General features: G+C 35.5%; 1 non-coding gene across 1 annotated transcript; it reads left to right on the forward strand.

Annotated features, from left to right (window-relative positions):
• Positions 1–9,713: 9,713 nt before the first annotated feature.
• On the forward strand, positions 9,714–9,820 carry LOC140852692 (small nucleolar RNA R71). Its single transcript, XR_012135594.1, has one exon. It is a non-coding gene; the product is annotated as a small nucleolar RNA R71 (small nucleolar RNA).
• The last annotated feature ends 710 nt before the right edge of the window (positions 9,821–10,530 follow it).

Raw genomic sequence — 10,530 nt, forward strand, 5'->3', positions numbered from 1 at the left:
ATATTGAGCTCAAGGATGCTAGAAACCAGGAGATGACTGTTATGGAGGGGTAGTGGCGACAAAAGGTAGATAATACATTAAGTTGAAGGATAGAATTGTCTGTAGATAATTGAGAAGTGGACTAGGATCTCACCATCTCTTGAAAAAAACTTTGACAATTGTCACTGATAACAACCATATAAAGAAGGAGGTCCATGATATGGAGCCATGGCTTCCATACTGTTATGACCGCAATGAAGAGATTGCTTTGGATGTAAGATAGCTATGGATGAGAGGTAGAATTTTTAAAAAAATAGAATGAGAGAGAAAGAGAAAAACAAGATATGCCATAATAGGCATAAGTTTTGGGCATAAAAGTGGGTGTAATCCTATTCTTGATTTTCAGTGGAATAACTATATATCCTCAAAAAAGACATAAGGAGTGTTGCTTGATCTTAGTTATTCTTGCCTCATGTCTATTTTTCATAAAACCTATTTAATTGCAATAAGATCCTATTCGATCTTTTATATTTGTATTAAATAGCATCTTTATCTTTGCAGCTAAAGCATAAAATGATTCTGTTATCTTTTCTCACTCTAGAGTTCAAATCAGTCAAATCTAAAATAGGGGTGAGCCTTGGCCATGTAATATCGACTGATTACTTAATCGCATGTTTGACACAAATGTTCAAATATTATACTGTATTTTCTTATTTATTCGAGAATGGGATAAGAAAAATTAACATTTATATTTTATTTATTAAAATTAGGGTTTTAATGCAATGCTCCTAAGATATTTCACCCAATTTTTTTATTTCTTTTTTTTAGCTAAAAAAGGAGGGGATGCTAGTTATAATCTCCTCAAAAATTGCATCCCATTGCATCTGCCTAAGATAATAAAGAAAGATTGGCTCGACAACTATATTTTAATAAAATTTAGTGAAATTTTTTCAAGTAAGTTCAATAAGCTTATCAATAGGTAAGTTTTCTTATTGAATAACATTGGTGACATAAAAATGGTCAAGCCCATTAATCGTCTCCTAGATATTAATAAGAATAGAATGATAATATCCATCATACTTTTCTATCATGAATTTATGATGCCCAATAAGCCTAATATAAACCGCTCATTGTAGTTACTAACTCGATACTTGGAATAGAGGCTAAAGAGACTTTACTTACCCCCATCCTCAAAGCTTTACATATTTGTGCATTAAATTGAATAAATTTATGATGACTAGTGACTTTAAAATTGATAGCCAAGATTACTTGGTTATTAATTATTACTAGCCAATTTAGAACTCAAATGAGTGGCAATCAAACATAGTTGAATTGTTATACAATTTTTCTAGTCAATTTGACTTTTCTTTTTCAAACAAGGAAGCATGGATTATTTTTTTTGCATCTTTCTCTCTCCTACATATTTTCTTAAGCTTTTGCAAATAACTTTTTTGCTACTTTCTTTTTGACCTTTTCATTAGGTAATGTCAATTATTGTTCATTTTTTTATATGTGAATATTATTCACAGAAAAAACTTCACCTTGCATTGTAGGTTCTCCTCCCTTTCAATCTCCATTGGTTTCCCAACTAAAGTAAAACCTTGCTTAGGATCTTGATCTCTTTCTTTCCCTTCTTCTCTTGATCATTGAAATCATGTTCCAAAATTTAATACTTGGCTCAATTTTTTTGTTCGACTATAATTTGTGATGTCAAAAATCATAAAATGCAAGTTTAAACAAAAGTCTATTAGTATGCCATGGCAAACAAGATATGTGATTGTTCTTGCATCTATGAGACATGGCAAACAAGGTATGCAAGTTTAAACAAAATAGCCTATATGGTGCATTACATGATGCATGTATAAGATTATGAATTTTAATCAAACTTTGAAAATTTCAAGATACCAGGGTTTTAGGATTTTAGATCTTATAAGTTGGTGATTCAAAAAGGTTGCATCTTTTTGGGTTCTTGAAGATGAGCATCAAGTTTTGGTTTTTTTCTTTCTTTCCCATCCTAGATGATATCAATTTAGAAATTTATTTCTTTTACTTAGTTACACAAAATTAAATAAAAATGGTTATAAAACTACTAAATCATGCATTGAAACTATTAATTACTTCATTGAAATACAATAGCTATACAAGTTCAAAAAGGAGATTACAAAACTAGTTTACATTAAGATACCTTTGTCTCTTTATTTGTTGGTTAATTCACTTTTCTTTAAAAATATTGATCTGATAATGTTAAAGATATTATAGTCAAAAATAAAAAGTCAGATCTTCCAAGCTACCACAAAAGTTTGTGCATTTATCCATAAAAGAATTTTATTGCTAAAAAATAAATTTCATCACCCAGGTATTTGGTGATAAAAAAAATTTATTGTCAGATTTGTAACAAATGTACCACTGCTGAAAGTCTCGTATCATGAAAATAGTAAAATCATCATAATATATTCGATATTTTATGAAGAAATGAATGTTGTCGCTAATATATAAATAATTAATGGTAAAATAACTCATCATTAAATGATATTGCCTAACTTATACTATTTTTATACGGCAATAAGATCCTCTATATTAACACTGAGGAACTTAATATAGAAGATTTTATAGTTCTATAAATACTATAGAGGATAGGGCTACAAGATCTTCTATATTGAATATGGAGATTGATGTGCAAATCTTAAAATTTGTAAATAAAACCGCAAGCGCACGGTGTGCAGAGTAGCACGACCAGCGAGTACGGGTCGATCCCACAGAGACTTGGTTTAAAAATGATTTTCAAATCTATGCTCAAGCGAGCTTTAACAAAAATGAAAGTCGAAAGTTGTTTGCTAAAGACAATAAGACTAAGGATCTAGGGTTTTTGAATCCACTAGATCTAGATTAGGGAATTCTACCTAGAATTTTTCTTATTGATCCTAACGACTACTCCTCTTGTCTTTCCCAAGCATAGATTATGAAGGGACTAAGGCCCAACGATAACCCATCAAGATTCTTTACAGGGGAGTAGTAACTAGGATCCCTTAGGATTTTCTCCTCCTATGCACTGAATCAAGCATGAACTATGAAGGGACTCTGACCCAACTGTAGTTCATCAAAAATTCTTGGCAAAAGAGGAAGAAAAAGAAATCCTAAAAAAAGAAAGAACCCTATGTAAAATCCCTACTCATGATCTAGCTTCATCGCAAACCCTAGAAGGGATGCTTAGCTAGACATGATCTAAATCTACTTGCAAAATTTAAATCAGAAAAATAAACTACCCTAATTTCATAAATTAAACTATCCTAATTGCATAAATTTAAACTGCATAATTTAAACTAACCTAATTGCATAAAATTAAATTGCATAAATTAAACTATCCTAATTGCAAGAAAAATAAATTGCATAATGTAAAGAGATGAAATTGCATAAAAATAAGATTTTATATAAAAAAAAATTTATTACAAAAACTCAAAGCTCGAGGCTTGAGAAGAGAGCTAAAAACCCCACTATCTAGGGTTACAAGCTTGATCGGAAGGAAGAATACATAAAACAAGGGCCTTTGGGGGCTTTTTATAGGCATTTGGGGGTTATAAGGTTTTCAAAACTTTAGATGTGGGACTAAGAGGTTTTAGAGGGTTGTTAGGGGGGTTTATGGTGCGCCGATGGGTCCATGGTCCATGCGCCTGTTGCTGTGGACCAGGCGGCTAACCAGATCACCAAATTAGTTGATTTTTGACCAATTTTGATCTGATTTGACTCGGGTTTGACCCAATTGAGTCTTCTTTCTTCATTCTTCAATTCCTGGGTCAATTTAACTCCGTTTTGCATAAAATTTAGCCGTTGGAATCCTCTTTCCTTGTTCTTTCTATTGATGATCTCTTCTTCTGCAAAATATAATAACAAGTATCAATTTCTTAATAAAGTTAGATAATTTAGATATTAATTGATACTTTTTATGTCAATTTGTGACATAAATCACACCCCCCAACTTAATCATTGCTAGTCCCTTAGCAATGTACCAAAATAAGATCATATTTCAAAAAGATCCTTCCTTTGCAAATTAATTTAAGATCGAAATTCAAGAAGTTTTCTAGTATTACTAAGTAATGAGCTTCGAATTAGAATCGGTAGTCAGTCTACTTAGAAGCTTTCTTAGAGTACACTTAAAGTTTTATAGCACTTGTGTGAGTGATAACTAACTTAGTATTTCAGTATTAACTTGTACAGGCCAATTGTATCATTTTTCATAACTTAGTTCGATTAATTTTCTATACACCCCAGATTAAACAAAGAACTAAGGTAGCTTTCACACTATTTTTTTTTTTTTTTTTTTTTGCTGAGCATCCTGGCCTTCCCACCACCATTTGATGCGAATCTCAACACTTGACTTAGGTGAAGAGACCCGGTTACTAGGCTTAGGGCAATCCACATTTACTCTATGTTTTGTATTTTATTTCAGGCAGGTAGCTCTTTCCTTAAATTCAAATTTCTTCAATTGGGGTGTAGAGAAAATTATCTAATTTAAATAATACTCAAATCCTTAATTGGCCTTACAATTAACACCTACTTTACCTTGTTAGTGTGCATGTGCAATTGGAAGTGCTAATAGTCTTTAAATGACCTAAGCCACCAAGAGTCTAACCAGCTAATCTTCTCCGTGACTCACTACATTAGCAAATACTTTCTAACTTACTCTTATTTCTTTTATAGATTAATTTATTTCATATATATATATATATATTATTTTTATTTTTTTTACATAATATATTAAATGCAAGAAATAACTCATAGTGGAAGGAAAAGGAAATGATAACACCTGATTTTGTTCAAGCTCTCCCCCCAACTTGACCGACATTGTCCCCAATGGAGTTTATCTAATTTATTTGTCCTAAGCAAACTGAAAACAAAGAAAGCATTAGAAATTAAATAAGCTGGGTTGCCTCCCAGAAGCGCTAAGTTTTATGTCTTCAGCCAGACCAAACCTCGAAGCAACTTAATCAGAATAAGTTGGTTCATAAAGAACCATGGCATCTTCAACAGTCTTGACAGGTAATTCCAAGAATGGTTTTAATCGTTGACCATTAACTTTAAAGATAACACCATTACTTGGGTTTTCAATCTCAACAGCTCCGTGTGAAAAGACTTCCTTTACTAAAAATGGTCCTGTCCATCTAGACCTAAGCTTTCCTGGAAACAGATGTAATCTAGAGTTATATAAGAGCACCTTTTGTCCGATATTGAAAGTTTTTCTTATAATTGATTGATCATGAAATGCTTTGGTTCGTTCCTTGTATATCCTTGCATTTTCATAGGCTTCATTTCTAAGTTCTTCTAATTCATTCAATTGAAGCTTCCTATGGTTTCCAGCGTCGTTCAAATTTGTATTTAGTTGTTTGATGGCCCACATGGCTTTGTGTTCTATCTCAATAGGCAAGTGACATGGTTTACCAAACACAATCCTATAAGGAGACATTCCTAGATTGGTCTTGAAAGCGGTTCGGTATGCCCAAAGTGCATCAATTAATTTCAAAGACCAATCCTTTCTATTGGCACTAACAGTTTTTTTCAGGATCTGTTTGATTTGTCGGTTTGACACTTCAACTTGCCCACTAGTTTGAGGATGATATGGTGTGGCTAATTTGTGGGTGACATTATACTTTTTCATCAATGTTGCAAAAGGTCGGTTACAAAAATGGGTTCCCCGATCACTAATGATTGCCCTAGGAATACCGAAACGGGAGAGAATATTTTCTTTAAGAAACTTAATGACCATTTTGCTATCGGGTGTTCTACATGCAATTGCTTCTACCCACTTTGAAACATAATCAACTGCTACTAGAATATATTCATTTCCAAAGGAATTTGGAAATGGTCCCATGAAATCGATCCCCCAAACATCAAAAACTTCAACTACCAAGATTGGGTTGAGTGGCATCATGTGTCGCTTGGTGATTCGACCCATTTTCTGACATTGAGCACAACTTTTACAATATTCATGAGCATCCTTAAACAAATTGGGCCAATAAAAACCACATTGGAGAACCTTAGCAGCAGTTTTCTTAGACGCGAAGTGACCCCCACATGCTTGATCATGACAAAAAGATAAAATATTCATGACTTCGTTATCTGGGATACACCTTCTAATAATTTGATCAGGACATTGTTTAAAAAGATAAGGATCATCCCAAATGAAATACTTCACTTGGGCAAAGAATTTATATTTATCCTGCTTAGTCCAATGAGAAGGTATCTTACCTATGGCTAAATAATTTACAATATCAGCAAACCAAGGTTCAGTAGACACAGACATGAGTTGCTCATCTGGGAAAGATTCATTGATGGGTGGTTCACTAGATGGTGCGACTGAAATTCGGGACAAATGATCTGCTACAACGTTCTCAGTGCCTTTCTTGTCCCTAATTTCTAGGTCAAATTCTTGAAGGAGCAAAATCCATCTGATTAAGCGTGCCTTGGCATCCTTCTTTGCTAGGAGATGTCTAATGGCTGAGTGATCGGTGTAAACAATGGTGTGGGTCCCAACCAAATAAGATCTAAATTTTTCTAAAGCAAAGACAACGGCAAGGAACTCCTTCTCAGTTGTGGTGTAGTTAAGCTGCGCATCATTTAAGGTTTTACTTGCATAATATATCACTCTAGGCAGCTTATTTATTCGTTGACCTAAGATTGCGCCCACAACATGATCGGACGCATCACACATTAATTCAAATGGTTCAGACCAGACAGGAGGATGAATGATTGGAGCTGATACAAGTGCATTTTTTAGAAATTCAAAGGATTCCAAGCACTCATGAGTAAATTCAAATTTGGTATCCTTTGCCAAAAGATTAGTCAGTGGACGTGCTACTTTGCTAAAGTTGGCAATAAACCTTCTATAGAATCCAGCATGACCTAAAAATGAACGTATTTCTTTCACAGATTTAGGTGGTGGAAGACTTGCAATTAGATCTATTTTGGCCTTGTCCACTTCAATCCCCTTTTTAGAAATGACATGGCCAAGAACTATTCCCTGTTTGACCATAAACTGACATTTTTCCCAGTTGAGAACTAGGTGCTTCTCCTTACATCGTTCTAGAACTAATTGCAGGTGATTCAGACACTCGGAGAAGGTTAGGCCAAAAACAGAAAAGTCATCCATAAAAATTTCTAGAAATCGTTCTATCATATCTGAAAACATGCTGATCATGCATCTCTGGAAGGTTGCCGGTGCATTACATAGTCCAAAGGGCATTCGTCTATAGGCAAAAGTACCAAATGGACAGGTGAATGTAGTCTTTTCTTGATCTTCAGCGGCTATGGGGATCTGGTTGTAACCGGAGTATCCATCAAGAAAATAGTAAAACTCTTGTCCGGCTAGTCTTTCCAACATTTGATCAATAAATGGCAAAGGAAAGTGATCTTTCCTTGTCGCAGCATTCAACTTTCTATAGTCTATACAGACCCTCCATCCCGTTTGGGTCCTAGTTGGGATAAGTTCGTTTGCATCATTTTGGACCACTGTTACCCCAGATTTCTTGGGTACTACTTGAACTGGGCTTACCCAAGAGCTATCAGAAATAGGATAAATTATTCCACTATCTAGGAGTTTCAGAATCTCCTTTTTAACTACATCCTTCATAACTGGATTAAGCCTTCTTTGGGCTTCTCTTGTTGGTTTAGCCTCTTCCTCTAAGTATATTCTATGTTGAACTATAGAAGGGCTTATTCCTTTGATATCTGCAATGGTCCAACCTATTGCCTCTTGATTTGCTTTTAGAACTGACAATAACTCCTCCTCTTGCTTGGGATCTAGGTCTGATGCAATAATTACAGGCAAAGTTTCTTTGGGTCCTAGATATGCATACTTGAGATGTTCTGGGAGGGGCTTCAGTTCTAAAATGGGTGCTTCCTCTATCGATGGTTTAGGTGATGAGTTCACCATCTCAATGATTGGTTCAGTAGGAAGTGTCGATTCCTGATTAATCTGATTTTCTTTAAGTATTTCATTGACATCCTCAGACTCATGGATTAACCAGGGGTTAGACTCTAAGTCGACTTCATCATCACTAATGTCAATGGATTCATAAATACCATCTTGGACTACATTGACATCAGCATGAGAAGAGGATTCCTGTTCTAAGTTAAAAACATTAAGCTCAATGGTCATATTCCCAAAGGATAACTTCATTAGACCATTTCGACAATTGATTTCAGCATTGGCCGTAGCTAAGAATGGTCTTCCTAAAATGACAGGTATATGTCCTTTAGGATTCGCAACTGGCTCAGTCTCTAAAACAATAAAATCTACAGGAAAATAAAATTTTCAACCTTTATCAGAACATCCTCGACCATTCCCTTAGGGATCCTGAGAGATCTATCGGCTAACTGTAATGTGATCCCAGTAGGTTGAAGTTTTTCTAATCCTAGTTGTTCATACACCGAATATGGAAGGATATTCACACTAGCTCCTAGATCTAGCAAGGCCTTTTTTATATTGGTTTCTCCAATAACACAAGAAATTGTTGGAGCTCCAGGGTCCTTATATTTAATTGGCACATGGCTAGATAGGTATGAACTGACACTTGCAGCCAAAAATGCTTTCTTTGGTACATTAGTGGTCCTTTTCCTAGTGCAGAGATCTTTTAAAAATTTGGCATAAGTTGGAACCTGATGGATTATATCTAAAAGAGGAATATTAACTTGGACTTGTTTAAATACCTCTAAAATTTTGTCTAAATGTTCAGATTTATTGGATTTCAGTCTGTTTGGAAAAGGAGCTCTAGGACTTTTAAGTACTGGACTAGGTGAATTTTCAGTTTCTGGTGCTTGAGGTTGAAAGGTAGTAGTTTTAGAAGGTGACTCGGCAGATGAGTCATCTATATCATCAAGTGCAACTACCTTATTGTCTATTTGTTTTCCTGATCTTAAGGTATGAATGGCATTTACACCATTAACTTGGTTTCCTTGTTGGGGTCGTGGACCATTTTGGTTCCTAGGATTTGGCTCATGTTGGCTAGGTAACCTACCATGTTCTCGTTCACTAATGGTCGAAGCCAGCTGACTTACTTGCATTTCCAGACGGGCTATAGCTTGGGTGTTATTATTTATGAGTTGACCCATGGTTTGCATAAAGCTGGTATGTGTTTTCATCATGGCTTCTAGGCTTTTCTCTAAAGAGGTAATTTTCTTGTCATTATCATGGAAGCCTGGCGGGTTGTTCATCACTGGGTTGGACCTTAGATTTTGCTGATTGAAATTTGGATTACCTACATTAGGATTCTGGGACCATGAGAAATTCGGGTGATTCCTCCAACCTGGGTTATATGTGGGTGCATAAGGATTGTTCAATGGTCCTTGATAGGTGGCATTCACCTGTGCACACTCATTCGAGTAGGAACATTCTTCTAAGACATGGTCTGGTGCATTGCACCCTTTACACATGGGTGCAGATATTTGATTTACATTGGCTGGTCTCTGTAATTCTAAGGCTTCCAATCTACGTGTTAAGGTTGCAATCTTGGCCTCTGATGCTAGGGTTGGTTGAATTTGATGCATTCCTCCTCTTGAAGGTGTAGCTTTATCAGGTTCCCTAGTTGTTTCCACTGTAAATTTTTCTCGGCTAGGTCTTCTAAGAATTGCCAAGCTTCAGTAGTTTCTTTGTCCATAAATTGGCCTTGGCACATGGACTCTAGCATGGTTCTTGAGTTTGAATCTAACCCTCATAGATGATCTGGCATAGTCTCCAAGTTTCTATTCCATGGTGTGGGCATTGGGTCAAAAGATTCTTGAAACGATCAAAGTACTTCCAAAATGATTCACCAGCTAGTTGGTAAAATTGATTTATTTCATTCCTAATCCTAGCTGTTTTATGATGGAGAAAATACTTTTTTAAAAATGTTCTCACAAAGCCCTCCCAGGTAGTGACAGAATAGTTTGGCAGACTATAAAGCCACTTCTTAGCATTGTCCTTAAGGGCAAAGTTGATTAATCTAAGTTTGACCTCATCCTCTGTTAATTGCAGTTTCATGGTTGCACATACCTCCTCAAATTCTCTAATAAATATATAAGCATCCTCTAATCCTGTGAATTTTGGAAGCATATTTATGATTTGAGGTTTGATTTCAAAATTGTTAGCTGTGGGTTGTGGCAACCTGATACAAGATGGTTGGATGGAGCCAACTGGATAACACAAATCCTTAAGGGTCATGGGTTGGATTGGTTCAGCCATTGGAACAACAGGAATTGACTCAATTCTAACTAGACGACCCGACACTCTTCTCCACACACGAGGTGTACGGTTCTCGATGTTTATACAATTTTTTTTTTTCAAACAAGTGAAACAATAAATTAAACTCAATCTATCCTAGGGTTAACCTAAATCTAGACAGCTCCTAACTTGTTCCAAGATGACCCTTCAAGCCTTCCAAGTGGAGATTGATCAACTAGTTAGCCAGGTAAGTATAAGAGGTGGGAGGTTCACTCATCGTTGCCTTTCTAGACACCAAACGAGTTGGCCAGGCCAGCAACTGAACCAATTTAACAAACCACCCTCAGGGACTTGCCTAGACA

This window comes from Elaeis guineensis, chromosome 11 (assembly GCF_000442705.2).
Source record: "Elaeis guineensis isolate ETL-2024a chromosome 11, EG11, whole genome shotgun sequence".
Taxonomy (NCBI): Eukaryota; Viridiplantae; Streptophyta; class Magnoliopsida; order Arecales; family Arecaceae; genus Elaeis; species Elaeis guineensis.